Source organism: Triticum aestivum, chromosome 4B (assembly GCF_018294505.1).
Source record: "Triticum aestivum cultivar Chinese Spring chromosome 4B, IWGSC CS RefSeq v2.1, whole genome shotgun sequence".
Lineage (NCBI taxonomy): Eukaryota > Viridiplantae > Streptophyta > Magnoliopsida > Poales > Poaceae > Triticum > Triticum aestivum.
This window is the reverse complement of record NC_057804.1, coordinates 616,943,418-616,962,307: the sequence shown is the minus strand read 5'-3', so window position 1 is coordinate 616,962,307 and position 18,890 is coordinate 616,943,418.

Genomic DNA, 18,890 nt, shown 5'->3' with positions numbered 1-18,890 from the left:
TGAATGGTTCACAGACCTTCCGGATTGAACTCCCACATCCGGAGAGGCCGACGCTTGCACGGCAGGATCCGCCGAACCAGCATTACCTGAATGATTCTGACAAGATCGATATCCCTCTCAAGAAGCTCCCGAATACGGCTCTGCAATGTCGGTACGTCATTAGCAGGCCCCCAGTCCTGTCCCACATTGGTCCACGACGCCAGTTGAGGCGGAGGACCAGAGTGGAAGGCAGGGGCAGCCGCCCATGTTGTGCCTCGGGGAGCTGTGACGTAGAACCGCCTCCGTTGCCACAAATCCAACACCTCCGGGAAGGCACCTTCTGGCCATGTAACATCGGTGTTTCTGCTTATTACGGCGCCTCCGCACTCCGCATGTCACCCCTCAATCACCTTCGGCTTCACATTGAAGGTCTTGAGCCATAGGCCAAAGTGTGGGGTGATGTGGAGGAAGGCTTCACACACGATGATAAACGAGGAGATGTGGAGGATGGAATCCGGAGCTAGATCGTGAAAATCTAGCCCGTAGTAGAACATGAGCCCTCTCACGAAGGGATCAAGAGTCAAGCCCAAGCCTCGGAGGAAGTGAGAAACAAATACGACACTCTCGTTGGGTTCGGGAGTGGGGATGATCTGCTTAGGGGCAGGAAGCCTGTGCTTGACATCGGCGGTCAGATATCTGGCCTCCCTGAGCTTCGCAATGTCCTCCTCTATGACAGAGGAGGCCATCCATCGACCTTGAAGGTTGGATCCGGACATGATTGAAGATCCTAAGTACCTAAGCTTGAGCTTCGGGTGTTGGAACTCGAGAGGCGGAAAGGCGCAAGCGTGGTAAGAAAGGGATAGGCCTTGACCCCTCTATAAAGGGGGAGGAGATCAAGCGTCCCCAACGTGAACATTTGGGACTTGCCTAAAAACACGAAGTCACGCCAACAGGCGTGGTGGGGTTACCCATACCCATATTGATGATAATCCTGCGATAAGGGGGACACGATCTCTGCTTTGACAAGACGTGCCAAAGAAACCGCCTCACAATGTGTGCGGTAGCTGGTTATAAAAAACGGTTCGAATAAAAGTCGGGCCGTGGCATGATGTTACGCTACGAAGAGTTGTCAGGAGATTAGATTCATGGATTATTATTCTCTCTACGGCGGTATGTGAATTTTGTATTGCAGAGCCGGACACGGTCCTTATGTTTGGAATTTACCTTGGAGTATTCGGAGATGGAACCCGCCTTGCAATGCCGAAGACAATCTGCACGCCGGACTCATTGTCATTGAAGCCTGGTTCAGGGGCTACTAAGGGATTCCTGGATAAGGGGGTATCCGGACAGCCAGACTATGTACTTTGGCCGGACTGTTGGACTATGAAGATACAAGATTGAAGACTTTGTCCCGTATCCGGATGGGACTCTCCTTTGCGTGGAAGGAAAGCTTGGCGATTCGGATGTAGATCTCCTTCTCTGTAACCGACTCTGTGTAACCCTAGCCCCCTCTGGTGTCTATATAAACCGGAGGGTTTAGTCCGTAGGACAACAACAATCATACCATAGGCTAGCTTCTAGGGTTTAGCCTCTACAATCTCGTGGTAGATCAACTCTTGTAATACTCATATCATCAAGATCAATCAAGCAGGAAGTAGGGTATTACCTCCATCGAGAGGGCCCGAACCTGGGTAAAACATCGTGTCCCCAGTCTCCTGTTACCATTAGCCTTAGACGCACAGTTCGGGGCCCCCTACCCGAGATCCACCGGTTTTGACACCGACAGTCTCCATCATGATATGTCATGTAAATCTCAAAAAGTGAGTTGATTAATTTCCATGTGATGTGTAAGTTATTAGTGGCCATTTTTCTAACCATCCAGTTTGAGTTCACTTCGGGGCAGGTAGACTTGTAGAATATGACACTTTCAAGATGTTTTTGATTATGTGATGTAGCAACGTCAAATGTGGTAGAAAATGCATTCATGGTTCGTGCGAAAAAAGGCAAAAGCTTTGCCTCTGTTTATACTAACCATTAGTTTAGGATAGTATTCACATATCTATGTTGCATTAGGTTTTTTAAACTCTTTACGGCAGCTGGTTTGTGCATAATCTACAGTGATGGTTTTACTAATTGACTTACATGTTGTTTGTTCTAAAAAATAAACATGTGAATGGTGGGCATTTTTTTAAACAAGGAAAGGCACCAACCGGTGCCAACTTCATCATTCAACTCAAATGTGAAGTACAGCAGGTATTACAATGGCCTGAAGAAGCAAGTAAGAGAAGAAGAGCACATCCAATGCCTATGAGCTGAAGAAAGAGCCGAAAAGACAGGTTATACAGCGCAATAACCTGGAGAGCTACATGCCCTTAAGAAAACCTTGAAACTAATACATGAACAACAGACTACAAGGTGTCAAAGGAAAGAGATGGAGAAGAAGCTTGCAAAGTTGAAGTTGCCAGAAGCCAGACTGAAGATGTTGCCACTGCCATTGGAAGCAACAACTGGCTGCTCCATGCTCCTCCCTGAGAAACCAAATTAGCCAAGAGTAGCCAGACCAAATAGTAGAAACAAGAAGGAGCATAAACTTGAGGCCCATCAAAGAAATCAACAGCCTGCTGATTCGCAAGAGCTTGGCAAGCACCCCTGCATTCCTGCAAACATACTTAGTAGCAATGTACAACATGGATCCTAAATTCCTGCACCTTAAAATTAGAAAGAAGAGACACCACAGGATAGGAGGTATGCCTGTGAGCAGAAGCAAAACAACAGATTTGAGATTCATCATTCAAATGAAAGACCTGTTGTGCAAGATTATGAGCTATTCCATTAACTTCCCTAGAGATGTGAAACACACGTGGATGCAAATTAGTAGTACACTTGAAGAAATTAGGCAAAGACTTCCTAATGCTCCAAGGGGTGGTAGATTCTTGTATCTTACTAGAAGCAGTGACCAGCGCTAAAGATAGACAATCCATAAGAAAGGTTGGCTGAATAATATTGAGCTTCTGAGCCACTTTAGCAGCAAAAGAAAGAGCTAAAGCTTCTTCATGTAGAGGAGTAGAAGTAGGAGGAGTTGAAGCTTTAATTTGCACATTGATTTCTAGCTGATTAAGTGGCAAAGAAATATAGACGCCCACTCCTGTAGCAACATCTCCTTGCAATAAACCTGGAATTTTCGTACTTCTGAAAGCTGCGTCAGAATATATTTTTTGAGCTGAAATAAGCAAATCCGACTTAAGCGTTCGCCCCTGCATAGGAAGCTAATTATGAGAAAGTTGTGCTTGTGGATCTCCCTGCTTCTTGGATAAATTGGGAAAATTAACATAAGAATTTGATGACAAGGCCAGGGCATCAATATACACATGATGAGGGAGAGTTTTTTGCCTGTCAAAGAGGAAATCATTTCTAGCCTTCCAGAGACACCACAAAAATTGAGAATAGTAGAGATGGAACCATAAGGATGCCCCATACGAAGTAAGGCAATGAGAATAGAATGCATGGTGGAATGGCCTTGAACTAACACATCCAATCTAATAAACCAAGGAGAAGAAAACCAAGCAGCTCGAGCAAAATGACAGAGGAAAAATAAATGGAGCTCATTCTCCTACTGGCCACACCTACAACAATTTTGAGAGATATGGATAGAAAAATGACCAGCTCGCAAACCTGTAGGCAAAGCCTTCCTAAGCAATCTCCAGGCAAAGGTTTGAACCCTAGGAAGCATGTTCTTTAGTTTCCAAACCAATTTGAGTAGGTCCTTCAATTCCAAAGATAGTACAGAAGGCGCATTCCTAGGATTAGCATGAATTTCCTGCAAACAAAGCTTATAAGCAGATTTGGAAGAACAAATGCCATTAGGAGTAAGATCCCAACAAAGCAAATCTGGACCATCATCATCAATAATATCGGTTGGACAATAACATAGGCCATAGGTTGTTGGAAAAGTAAGCAAACTAGCTCATTATTCCAAACTTTTTGTCCAGGGAGCCAAAGATCTCTAACTAAAGAAGGATATCTAAACCAGGTTCTTGAGTAATAAGGTGATCATGAATGGAGTTCCAGAGAGTGCACCAAGATGTGCTCCAAATTGAAATATTACCTTGAGTTAATTGATAAAAAGAATGAGCTTTCAGTTTAGCTAACATTTTCAAAATAGAAGTCCAGAAAGATGATTTAGGAGGAGAAACATTAGCAGTCCAAATAGAAGAGTCATGAAAATACTTAGCCTTGAGCACTAAGTACAAGTGAGAAGAAGGGGATTTGGCTATCCTCCAAGCAGCAGCAAGAAGAAGACTCTCGTTGATAGCCTTTAAATTCCTAATGCCCAGACCACCTTCTTCTTTAGGATTGCAAATATCCTTCCATGCTCTAAGACAAAGACTCTTTTTAGAATCATTCTCTCGAACACCTATCCACCAAAAGTTCCTAATGACAGTAGTAAGCTTAGCAATGAATTTCTTAGTGAACAAGATGTTAGCCATATAATAAACTGGAATAGCAAAGAAAGCTGAACGAATCAATTCAATCCTAGCAGGATATGAAAGCATATTGGCTTTATAAGTAGGTAGCTTATTCATAAATTTGTCAAGAACAAAGTTGTAGGCAGCAGCTCTATTTTTAGCAGGAAGAATAAGCGGATGACCAAGATGTGTGAAATTGCTATCCAAAGTAGAAACAGGGAAAACATGCTTTATCTCCTGCATAGTAGTTTGACTAACATGGGAGCTAAAAAGAATGGCAGATTTGGCCCAATTTGGAGTTTGACCTGAGACATAGCAAAAATGATGGATAAGATGAGCCATAGCAGCCTCCTGCAGAGTGGCCTGACCACAAACCAACAAGTCATCTGCAAACAACAAGGAGTGAATAGAAGGACAATTTGGACCAAGTGAAATTCCCTGAAGATGATGAGCTACAAGAGCTTCATTGAGAGCAATGGATAATTCATTTATAGCAATAAGAAACAAATAAGGAGACATGGGGCAAACCTGGCGAATACCTCTGAAGCTTCTAAATTTATGAGAAGGCTGCCCGTTAATAAGCACTGATAAAGTAGGAGAAGAGATGCATGCATGTACCAAATTAATAAAATGACCATGCAGCCCTTTACGCGCAAGAGCAGACACAATAAAGTTCCATTCTAGTCGATCAAAAGCTTTAGCAAGGTCTATCTTAAGCATGAAAGCATTGTGAATCCACGATTTAAGAGAGAAAGAGTGAGTAATCTCTTGAGCAATAATGATGTTATCGCTAATTCTTCTACCCTCAATAAAAGCTTGCTGAGTAGGATCAATATAATCTGGAAGATGAGGCTTAATCCTATTAGCTAGCGATTTCGCAGTGATTTTGTAAACAACATTGCAAAGGCTAATGGGACGATAATCCATAGGAACCTGAGGGACTAACTTTTTTGGAATGAGAGCAATATTGGTGTCATTAATGTGAGGAGGCAAAATACCAGTTTCATAAAACTTAGCCACAAGTTGAGTGACCTCCTCTCCTATCCAATCCCAAGCCACCAAGTAAAATTCGACATTACACTACAAGAAATATGTCAACTAGTGACCTCCACTATTGGTCACTGAAAGGTCATAGTTTTCAATTTGTGACCTTTTTGTGACCAAAAACATAAGGTCAAAAGCTGGAGGTCGCTAATTGACTATAGCGACCTTCTCTGTGAGAAGGTCATAGACGTTTATGACCAAAACAGAAGGTCGTTGAACCCATGACCTTTCGTTTTGGTCACTAGCTGACTGCCTAGGCCACGTCGGATCCGATGTGGCAATCTGACGTGGCAAAATTGTGACCAATTCATAAGGTCGTTACTTAGAATCAGCCCAGTCCATTTTGGTGCTTTAGATGGGCCGAGCCCATTAATTATTATTTTTCTAGCAATTTGTGTCAACTACATGGGCCGAGACCAAGAATTTGGCCTTTTTATTTTCTAGGACACGGCCTTCTACAGTTCATTTCTTTGTTGGGCCTCAAACTATTTATAGTCCATTTCAATTTTGGGCCTCCATAACAAAATTGTTCCGGCGATAGTGAAATAGAGGGAATTCAAACAAGCATGTATCTTAAACAGCCACGGGTGATAATTTTATTTATTTCAACACAAAAAGATTCCTTAAACAGCCACGTGTACAACAGTAGGTACATTCAAGTACATTCAAGCACAGGAAGTACTACCAAGGAGCTAAAACACGTACTAACAACAAACATGTACATTCAAGCATCCACGTAGCTACCAAGTAGCTACCATTTCTACCAGCAACAGCAACAACCGCCTGAAAGACAAGGAGGTGCTACCACCACCAGCGGCAACCATCCATCACCACCAGTGGCGACATTTCAGAGACGCCCTCCCCTTGTTGTTGCTTGGCGTGCTGCATCACAAGTCCCCCTACACACACAAAATTCATATGTTCATCCAAGTAGTAGTGAAGTGGGTACTCTAACATTCATCGTGGTAATGCTGGAAGGAACCAATCAATCAGAAGCATCCAACCGACTGGAATATGGAGCGACAGGGGACAGAGGGAGCGGGAGTGGACCTGGATGGTGTTGCTGCTGAAGACGAACACGAGGCCCACACCGCTTGCAGGATGGCCGACCGCCACCGACCATGTCTGGAACTTGCGCGACTGCTTCGCGATGTACTGCCCCATCTTGCCGTCGTAGTACTCGGGGAAGTCGTCCTTGGCCAGACGCGTCTCCATCACCTCCACCGTGTTGCGGGCGATGTGGAGCCGCCCCAGCTTCATGCTCACCGCCACCAGGAGCCACAGCAGCACTGCAGTTTGCACACGCACGACAACTTAGAACACATGTGTAAAGCACATTGGCATATAGAAATGCAGTGCATATATGGAAAGAAGAGAATACAATGCATGGGCACAGATCCAAGGAGCTAATACTGAACCAACATAGATCTGGCGATAAACAACAGCGACATGCATCAAACAACTGAAGTTGTTCACTATAAGATCATCTGTATGAGCTAAACTACCAATTTCCTATGCTATGAGGGTTATCTGATTTCAGGACATTCATATATACACCATGGACATGTATAAAACCGAACAGAAAAGTAAAATACCACCACACAACACAGGTGTGCCCTCAAGTCCTGAACCAGTAAGTAGACTAACACTGACCACATGTATAAAGCAGAACAGCAAAGTGAATACTAACTATTCTGCAAAAATAAATAAAAAGTGAATACTAACAACTAACGCATGTGTGTCCTTAAGCCAAAAACCAGTAACCACGAAGGGGAAAAGGTAAAACAAATTCATGTCTTTTAGGGGGGCATGATAGCGCAGGGTGTCATAATCAGATTCCTGGAAATACTGATACTGTACACAACCCCCTTTTCTGAAGATAAATGCCTAAAAATTTAAGTTGCAAGGAGTAGATCAAAGATTCTGTAAGCAACTAGAACAACAGGAAGGTACTGAGCACATACAACTGGCTCTAGTATACCGCCATGCATGAGCACTTGTTAATATTTATATTCATCATAGCAACCTATAACCACCTATGCTTACAAATCATATCATAATGCCTATATAAGATGCAAAAAAGATATGCGCATCAAACTAAGAGACAACGCTGCATAACAGTTCTGATCTTCTGCCAAAACTGAACACAACATGTACCAAGGAAAATCAACACTTATAGATTCATATCACACTAACAGCCAACACTGCATAACAGTTCTGAACTTCTGCCAGAACTGAACACAACATATACCAAGAAAAATCAACGCTTCTGAATTAATATCAGACTAACAGCCAGTCAACACCGCATAACAATCCTAAACTTCTGTCAAACTGAACAAAACATACACTAAAGGAAACAATCAGCAAACAAGATGAAAAGTGTAACAACCTGAGGTTCTGTCAACAGGATTTCCTCCGACGCAAGTGCTCACTCCTCTTCCATGCTTCGGAGCCATCGCTTGAACTGTATTGGTGCCTCGTGCACCAACACCACGCGGGCAAGGTACGTTCTTCTCAGACCCGAGGTTATCAGAGGCTCCCTCTTGGAGCACATTGAGCCCATGGCCACTACCCACATGGATCATGCTCCTATCGGGAGTGGCGTGGTGGTGGTGCTGCTGCTGGCCACAGAGCTGCTGCATGAAGGACACCTCCATGGAGCAGATGTACATGTTGTGGGTCTCGTTCGTCCATCTGGCCGACATCAGCTCCCCAACCTGATCACCCTGCTGAAGAAGAAGAAGAAGTTAGAAACCAGTTTTAGTTTTATAGGCACAAAATCACACCAGATCTAGATTTACAGATGCAACCTTCAGAATTAATTATTCTATGATCAAACAAAAGCAGAGACTATATACTGGGTACTGATGCACTATTCTATGATCTGAGCTATCATTGTTTCAATAGCTTGGCAAACATTGACAGCAAAGAAACAAAAAATTTAAGTCAATATCTTTGTGAGCGTGTAGTAGATTGTTCACATCCTAATGAGATACATGGCAAAGAAGCTTGAACTATACTAGCAACAGAAAGCAGTCAGCAGTATCGGAGAGTGACTGATGGTTGTTTCAACAAACAATCAGTTTCTTGACATCTTAACACGGACCAAAGAATTGTTGTTACTTCACAATGCAGATAAATAGATCGACTCTAGCAAGCAAGGACCTGACCTCTCCTCTCGGAAGAAAGGAAGAGGGTGTCAATTTCCTTGTCACAAATTTGATGGCTAACTGACCAGTCACTACTAGCATACGAAGCTCATCCAGTCACTACTAGCATGCAGACGAAGCTCATCTAGCTAACTGACCATAAAAACATGGGAGATCACCCATACAAGCCGGAGACAAATATGTACACAAGCCGGAGGCACCGGGGGAGAGAGAGGGAGGGAGAGGGCTTACGAGGCGGGCGAGGAGCCTGAGGAGTGCGCGGATCCTGGGGCGGACGTGCGCGTTGGGCATACATGAAGACGAAGATGGCGCTGGGCACCCTCTTGGGCTTGTTGGGGTCCTTGCCGGCCTTGCCCTTCTTCCCTTGGCGGTCGGCTTCTTGGCCCACTTGCTCCTCACCGCCAACCTACAACACCACAGATCGTCAGAAACCTAATCACTGGAACAGATCTACCATGAGTGGAAGGGAGTACCTTGAGCTCGTGTCGTCGGGCTTGGATGAATGGGCAGGTGCGTGTGGGGCGAGGTAAGAGTCACCAGAGACGCACCATCGACGGAGGCGCCATCACATCCAAAACCCTAGCCATGGGGACGTTGTCGGGGAAGGACGCAGGGAAAAGGAGCAGCACGACCGGCCTTGAGGTCCGGCGCGTCGACGGCCTGCCTGGCGTCGGGCGCCCTCATGGAGACGCCAGGGGAGGAGGCTGGTGAAGCAGCGACGGCTGGGACCGACTGCTAGGGTGGAGTACGACGAACCCCTCCCTACAGCGAGGTGTACGGTGACCGTCTAAGGATCCCGCAAACCCTAGGTCGCATGCCGTCGTGGTCCGGCCAGCTCAACGGAGCGGCGCGCATCGAAGCACGTGCGCGCCGGCGAGCCAGCCGGCCACGACGCCGAGGCTGTAGGGCGCTGGATCTGCTGCGGGAGGTGGAGGGAGGGAGCGGAAGATGGGGAACGATGGGCAGCGTGCGGATCTGGCATCGTCAGGCTCGGATGAATGGGCGGCGCGAGGGAGTGAGGGATGGTGGTGGTGGCGGCGTGAGGGAAGGGGAGGTGGCGGCGGCGATCTGGAAGGGGAGGAGGAGAGCTCTCTCTCTCTCCCCGCATCGGGCACAGCGAGTGGGTGGGTGGGACACAGCGGGTGGGTGTGGGACTGTGGGTGGGTGGGTGGGTGGATGGATGGATGGATGGATCTGTGCCATGTCATCGATCCATGGCACACATGTTTCCACCAATGATGATTAAGCTTATGCAATTGTTTTTTTCTTTTTTTCTCTTACATATTTTCTCACCCATGTAAATAACCTATCCAATATTTACTGCAAAAGGGCACCATTTCATTTTCAAAAATATTATACAATATTGACTAACTCGGGGAGGCTTCGTTGCAACTCCGGCGACCCTCTACGATATTACATCACAACACTGTCGGCCTAACAATGCTTCATTGCAACTCCGTCGGTCCCGACAATGTTGGATCACAGCACCCGCGGTCTGCAGCGATGCTATGTTGCATCACTGGTGACTATTTGCAGCACCACCTTCTGTTGCAACCCCCGGCAACCTTGCGACACCAACAGTGTTCTCAGAAATGAGCTATCAAGCGTGAAGATTCATGGCTTTCAAGCCAAATGATCAATCTTATGGCCACATTCATGGCATAGTTTGTTCACATGATCTCATATTGTGCACAAGGGTGCATCTTGGAATTCCAAACAATGTTGCCTAAGGAAGTTTTCATTTTCTTTGCACAGAAAATTCATTTTTCATTTTCCGAGTGCCCAAAAGGAGGTTTTTTTGTGAAGGAGCTACCAAATAATTGTTGCAAAATTGGACCTAATAAATTTTATAAAATACTAGGCCATATATAATGCACAATTGACAAAATGGTTGGGTGAAAAAAGTTTCGATCCACCTCTGGTGAAAAAGACAAATTGTCGTCGATTCAACTGGAAACGGGTCAAATTTGAACTGTAGCTGCCACATAGTTTGCTCTTTATTTTTTTCCAAAAATCATTTCTAGGTACATAAGTATCTATTTAATCATAGAAACACCAAAAAATTCCAAGATTCAACCACTAGCTAGGAACGGTCAAGCCCGCCGTTTTGACCGCATTTTGAAACGGGCATAAAAAATTCAGAAAAAAATCAAAAAATTGGAAAACCTTCGCATTGTGTCATTATATGTGACCAAGTTTCCAGGAAAAATAATAAACTTGTAATACGGTAATTATTTTAAAAAAGTGTTCTCAGAAATGAGCTATCAAGCGTGAAGATTCATGGCTTTCAAGCCAAATGATCAATCTTATGGCCACATTCATGGCATAGTTTGTTCAAATGGTCTCATATTGTGCACAAGGGTGCATCTTGGAATTCCAAACAATGTTGCCTAAGGAAGTTTTCATTTTCTTTGCACGGAAAATTCATTTTTCATTTTCTGAGTGCCCAAAAGGAGGTTTTTTTGTGAAGGAACTACCAAATAATTGTTGCAAAATTGGACCTAATCAATTTTATAAAATACTAGGCCATATATAATGCACAATTGACAAAATGGTTGGGTGAAAAAAGTTTCGATCCACCTCTGGTGAAAAAGACAAATTGCCGTCGATTCAGTTGGAAACGGGTCAAATTTGAACTGTAGCTGCCTCATAGTTTGCTCTTTATTTTTTTCCAAAAATCATTTCTAGGTACATAAGTATCTATTTAATCATAGAAACACCAAAAAAATTCCAAGATTCAACCACTAGCTAGGAACGGTCAAGCCCGCCGTTTTGACCGCATTTTGAAACGGGCATAAAAAATTCAAAAAAAATCAAAAAATTGGAAAACCTTCGCATTGTGTCATTATATGTGACCAAGTTTCCAGGAAAAATAATAAACTTGTAATACGGTAATTATTTTAAAAAAGTGTTCTCAGAAATGAGCTATCAAGCGTAAAGATTCATGGCTTTCAAGCCAAATGATCAATCTTATGGCCACATTCATGGCATAGTTTGTTCAAATGGTCTCATATTGTGCACAAGGATGCATCTTGGAATTCGAAACAATGTTGCCTAAGTAAGTTTTCATTTTCTTTGCACGGAAAATTCATTTTTCATTTTCCGAGTGCCCAAAAGGAGGGTTTTTTGTGAAGGAACTACCAAATAATTGTTGCAAAATTGGACCTAATCAATTTTATAAAATACTAGGCCATATATAATGCACAATTGACAAAATGGTTGGGTGAAAAAAGTTTCGATCCACCTCTGGTGAAAAAGACAAATTGCCGTCGATTCAGTTGGAAACGGGTCAAATTTGAACTGTAGCTGCCTCATAGTTTGCTCTTTATTTTTTTCCAAAAATCATTTCTAGGTACATAAGTATCTATTTAATCATAGAAACACCAAAAAAATTCCAAGATTCAACCACTAGCTAGGAACGGTCAAGCCCGCCGTTTTGACCGCATTTGAAACGGGCATAAAAATTCAAAAAAATCAAAAAATTGGAAAACCTTCGCATTGTGTCATTATATGTGACCAAGTTTCCAGGAAAAATAATAAACTTGTAATACGGTAATTATTTTAAAAAAGTGTTCTCAGAAATGAGCTATCAAGCGTGAAGATTCATGGCTTTCAAGCCAAATGATCAATCTTATGGCCACATTCATGGCATAGTTTGTTCAAATGGTCTCATATTATGCACAAGGATGCATCTTGGAATTCCAAACAATGTTGCCTAAGTAAGTTTTCATTTTCTTTGCACGGAAAATTCATTTTTCATTTTCCGAGTGCCCAAAAGGAGGGTTTTTTGTGAAGGAACTACCAAATAATTGTTGCAAAATTGGACCTAATCAATTTTATAAAATACTAGGCCATATATAATGCACAATTGAAAAAATGGTTGGGTGAAAAAAGTTTCGATCCACCTCTGGTGAAAAAGACAAATTACCGTCGATTCAGTTGGAAACGGGTCAAATTTGAACTGTAGCTGCCTCATAGTTTGCTCTTTATTTTTTTTCAAAAAATCATTTCTAGGTAAATAAGTATCTATTTAATCATAGAAACACCAAAAAAACTCCAAGATTCAACCACTAGCTAGGAACGGTCAAGCCCGCCGTTTTGGCTGCATTATGAAACGGGCATAAAAATTCAAAAAAAATCAAAAAATTGGAAAACCTTAACATTGTGTCATTATATGCGACCAAGTTTCCAGGAAAAATAATAAACTTGTAATACGGTAATTATTTTAAAAAAGTGTTCTCAGAAATGAGCTATCAAGCGTGAAGATTCATGGCTTTCAAGCCAAATGATCAATCTTATGGCCACATTCATGGCATAGTTTGTTCAAATGGTCTCATATTGTGCACAAGGGTGCATCTTGGAATTCCAAACAATGTTGCCTAAGGAAGTTTTCATTTTCTTTGCACGGAAAATTCATTTTTCATTTTCCGAGTGCCCAAAAGGAGGGTTTTTTGTGAAGGAACTACCAAATAATTGTTGCAAAATTGGACCTAATCAATTTTATAAAATACTAGGCCATATATAATGCACAATTGACAAAATGGTTGGGTGTCAAAAAGTTTGATCCACCTCTGGTGAAAAAGACAAATTCCCGTCGATTCAGCTGGAAGCGGGTCAAATTTGAACTGCAGCTGCCTCATAGTTTGCTCTTTATTTTTTCCAAAAATCATTTCTAGGTAAATAAGTATCTATTTAATCAGAAATACATGGTTTGATGGCGAGACATCGAGGTTTGGACGGTGGCCGAGGGCCCCAACTCTAGAGCGCGTAAGCTCGCATGCCCGCCGCGTGGTCACCGCGTGACCGTGGCGTTGCCATGTGTTCTTGGCGGCCTAGGCATGTCTAGTGGGTTGGGCACTCCCCAGGTAGGTGCTAGGAAGAAAATCACAACATAAGATTCTCACGAGGAGACCGATCGATGCTCAAACATGAATTAACAACCAAGTGTTTGATTTGCGGTACAGGAAATGCACATGGCTAATGGGCGTGAGTTTTGGCTGAGGATGATCAATTACTAAGAAGACCGTCTTCACAAATTTTCACCTCAAAAGGAGGAGCCTAGGTGGTACTTGCTTTACAAACTACCACACTGGACATAAATACGAATGTTAAAGTTGGGCTCAAAATAATGAATGGATTGAGCTGGCATTTGGTGGAGGATGGTTATTTGGGCATAGGAAAGCACTGTAGAAAATGGATACCATTTGGACATGCCAAAGTGGTACTTCCTTCACAAAGTGCTGCTCTGATCAGAATAGGAAAATGAATATTTTTGAATTATTTTTGAACTAGGCAAGGAAGGTTTTTACATATTTGACAAAGATATGACCCAAAGAATTTATGAGATTTTTTTGGGAATTTTGGGAATAACAGAAATATAGGTTGCTTCACGACCTAGGGCAAAAACCGCCACATGGACATGACACATAGGCAAAACTAATGAGATGGCGCCTAGTCATCACAACCCACCACAATCTACAAGGCTATGACCATCTATATTGGCCATTAACAACTAGAAATAAGGCAGCAGACTAGCACTGTTTGCTTTGTGACCTTTTCGTGTAAGGAAATTACGACCTTTCTGACCAAAATGGTCGCAATGGTTTAGGGTTTGGAGCCCCTCGAACAGCTTTTGACCAATTGGTCTGAAATGTTCATAGATCTATGACCAATTCTTCCAGGGTCACTAACAAAAGGTCACTAGTTGACATATTTCTTGTAGTGTTAAAACCATCCGGACCCGGAGAAGCATTCAACTTCATCTCTTTGAGAATCTGCAAGACTTCATGTTTATCAGGAATGGAATAAGTAGGATCCAAAGAGTTAGTAGGCAACTAAGTAGTGAGAAAAGGCCTTCCAGTGTTATCATTAGGCGAAGAGAAGATGTATCTAAAATAGTTGACAAACGTATTGGTGACATCACTAGGTTTGAAATGGAGTATGCCATTTTCATCCTTAATGGAACAAATAGTATTCCTTTTCCTTCGCTTGATCACAGCTTGATGGAAAAACTTAGTATTACGATCGCCAGCAGTGGCCCAACCCTTCTTACTCCTCTGCTTGTAAAATTGATTAAGCTTAGAGAGAGTTTGTTCGTACCTAAGAATGACAGAGCTTTCCAAAGCATGGTTTTGCTGCTGTAGAGGAAGCTGCTGAATCTGATTGATATTTGACTCTATTTCCAAAAGTTCTTGATGTAATGGCTTTTTCTTCTTGCACCACATCTTTAAAGAACCTGCTAAACAAGAGGACTTTGCTTCAAAAGAGTGAACTGTAGAGTTATTCCAGGCAGATTTTGCAAAGTTAGTGAAATCATTCTCAAGTAACCACAAATTTTCAAACTTGAACGTCTGCTTAGGTTTTACAAAATTACCATCAGTAGACACAACAATGGGGGCATGATCACTAAGGATAATAGGCAAGTTTAGCACTTTAGTATTAGGATAGTACACACACCATGCCTGAATCTTGAATGGTAGGCATACCTGAATGTTTTCCCGCTAAAGAAACAAGATACAACTGAAACTTATGGAACCCTTTATCCAACTCCTAGCTCTTTGCCAGGGGCTGAGGTAGGAAATATACAAATCACAAGCAACCATATTGTACATCTTGATTAGGCCATCAAGAGAGCAAATTTCCTCAAATTCCAGTTCTCAAAAAAGTTGCTCACTTTCAGAAGTTTTAGATATTGGATAATGTTATGTGTCTCTCCGGAAGTCTTTATTTATTTTGGTCTGTGCATATGTGACAGGTCTAAACTCGAGGGGGGTGATTGATATTGTCATTTGAGTGAAGGTGTGCTTAACAAATGCCCTTCTGCTTGGGAACATAGAACTGCGTGATTTTCTTCCAATGTTTATGCCTTAGATAAAAGAAAGTGACACCCGGATAATGGAAGTCATTTTTTTCCTCTAAATTTGACAAATTATCAGTTATGTATGTGCTACTACAGTGTGCCTTGAAAATTGTGTTGTACAAAAGATTGGGATGATTTTCAGAAGATGCAATGATATACTCCCTCCATCCGGAAATACTTGTCGGAGGAATTGATGTATCTAGACGTATTTTAATTCTAGATACATTCATTTTTATGCATTTCTCCAACAAGTGTCTCTGGACGGAGGGAGTATATGTTTGTAGGATTAGAAGTAGATTGTGGATTGGTAGACACAATTATCCTTGATATTTTAATCACCATCCTAAGTTAAGGAAACAAATGCATGTATCCTCTCTTTTTGCTCTATGTCCATGTTTTATTGAAGATTGATAGAAACAAACAATATTTTTGATCATGATGTATGAAAAAAGGTCATCACGTCTCATGTGTATGTGACTAACTTGTATATCAAGACGAATAGCAAGATAATAAGGTCATGCTTGCACGCAGCCAAAAACATTCCCCGGCGTTTATGTGTGGCTACAACAAAAACAATATTTGTGTTCTCTATGTTTTTGGTGAAGTAGAGCAGGGCCAGGCAACGACAAGAGAGAGGGGGGGAGAGGGAGAGGGGAGGGAAGTGAAGATTTCCAGTGTGGGGTGGAGCCAAGTAGAAAGTAAAACCATGTATAGACGGGAAAAAAGCATGCCTTATTATGTGTGGTATCATTTGTTTTCCATAAGAGTGTGAGCAAACTAAGAAATGAGGGCCTATTCGCATTGGTTTCCATCTTTCACATTTCAAAAGACAAAAATATACTCCCTCCATCCCAAAATAAGTGTCTTAACTTTCTACTAGCATTAGTACAAAGTTGTACTAAAGTTGAGACACTTATTTTAGGACGGAGGGAGCATTACTTAAGACCTAATGAAAAGAAACATCACAATAGCTAAACATCAGTCGCCTGAATGGTCAGACGATTTTTGCTAGAAGGATGGAGGCACCGGAGGGAAGGAAGAAGCAGCTGCAGCGCGGGGATAGCCGGAGAAGCTTCCTCATGATCTATCATAGGGTGGGGGTGGGGGCGGTGGTGCAAGTTCGCTGGAGAAAAAACCGGTGAGGCTTGGGGCTAAGGGATGGTCGGGGACGGCGGCAAGACCGGTCGTGTGGGCGGTTGAGGGGAGGGCGGCTGCAGCAGGCGGCCTGGCTGGTGGCAGTAGGCAGCGGGAGGAAGAAGAAGACAGACACTACAACGACGTGCTCTGTAAAACGTTTGGAGGAAGAAGACATAATCTGGGCAGTCCGTTTTTCATCTAACGCTCCTAACTGATCCAGGTCAAATTGACTAGCCCAAATCAAATTCCTGTCGATTGACTCTTAGCCATTCTCAAATGACATCTTATTTTCTTACAGTATTTGAGATACATGACATCTTATTTCCTATAATTTTACTTTTTTCTAAGATAATCATATTCTATATGAGTCGAAGGGGCTTTCTTTTTCTGTGGCAACGCACGGGAAGCAAACTAGTAGAGGCTTAAAACAAACTAGAGGTATGTGACTGAAGATGCTCTAATACTCGTCTCGTAACGGATACACGGTGTCTCACTCTCACTCCATTCCTACAACCTCGTTTCGTCCAGCTTTCATGAATTAGAGTATCTACAGCCGTTCGGCCCCCTAGGGCGGCAAAAAAAGGCCGCCTGGGGGTGAACCGGCGCAAATTTGGCGCTTGGGAGCGGCTCGGTCCTCAGTCGTCGCCCTGAGTTCAGCGAAATTACGTAGATCTGGTACGAACTCGACAAAATTTTATTGAAATTTGTACAAAAAAGTAAAAACATGCAAACTACGCCAAACTAAGTCGAACTACACCGCTAGCCACTACCGCGCGTCCACCGCCCGCCATCTACATGCTCAGAAGCCTATAGAAGCGGGTGTAGTCGCCGCCGCCGTCATCGTCGTCGTCGTCGTGCGCCTCGCCGGAGCCACCATCCCTGCTGCAACCCTGCCCAGGGTCGCCGACGCGCGGCCGGGAGCGAGACGGCCCGGCCTCTTCCTCCTCGTCGCTGTTGAGGACGATGACGCCGCCCTCCTCGCGGTCGTGTCGCCGGGCCTGCAGTTCCGCGTACGCCTGGCGCTGGCGGCGCACCTGCTCATGGACTTAGTCCTCCTTCTCCCATTTTAGGGCGGACACGTCGTTGGGAGCCATGATGTCGGCGTGCTCCGGCTTCACGGGAAGCAGGCCCGGCTTGGGCTTCGGCCAGACCAGGCGAAGGGAGCGCCGGGAGGAGCGGGCACCCTCGTTGATGACGAGGGCGCCGCTGCAGCGTCTCCTCCGGCTCTGGCTTGACGGGGTGGAGAGCCGGCAAGCCGGAGGAGAGCGAGCCGGAGCCCGACGACGAGGACGTCGGCTCCATTCGCCGCGGCGTCCAGGAACTGGCGCGGCGGCGAGAGAAGGACGACCGCGTCGGGTACTCCAGGCGCGACACGTTGCCGATCTCGATGTGGTCGAGGACGGCCTCGAGGGTGCAGCCGGGACGCCCCACCACTCGCGCCGTCCTTCGGTGTTGAGGCGGCCGCAGGGAATGACACCGTTGATGGAGGCGATCTGCTCCTCGTGGCGGCGCTGGAAATACATCGTCCACAGCGTTTCACTGTCGGGCGCGTACCTTGGCTGGTTCCGCTGCTCCTCCGTCAGGGAGGAGCAGATGCAGGCGATCTCCACCCGCCGTGCCGCCCCTTCGGGCACCGGCGGCACCGGGACGCCGCCAGCGCTCAGCCTCCACGCCCCCGGTACACGCATGTCAGGGGGCGCCGGGTACTCGGCCTCGTAGAGGAGGCGCGCCTCCGGCTCTTGGAGGTGTCGTCCGCCGAAGCCGTTCGCCGCTGCGCCATAGCCTGGGAACCTCTCATCCATCTTTGCTTTGCTCGTCGGCGGGAAGGGGGGAGATGGCTTTTGCGAGAGGGAAAGGATGTGGCGTTCACCGGCGGGGAGTAGGCGCCTTTTATAGCCCAAGCGGAGCGGCGGGGAGGCGGCATGTCGGGCGACGCGTGGCGGGAGCGGGCGGGACGCGCGTCGGTGGTGCCTTCATTGCGCCGCCCGTGAGGCATCAATGGAGGCTGACCGACGCGGCAGCCTTGGCCAGCCTTGGCATTGATTTCCGCGTGAACCAAGGCGATGAGGGCAACGAAGCAGCGTCTCGCTGACTAGGCGGGCCCGCCCCCCATTTGCGCTAAAAATGCTCGCCCCGACGCCCCCGGACGCCCCCAGCGTGCCGGGTTCGGCCTGGATCCGCCGACACTAACTTCGGCTCAAACCGGCGAAATACGGGCTTTTGAAGACGTGTCTG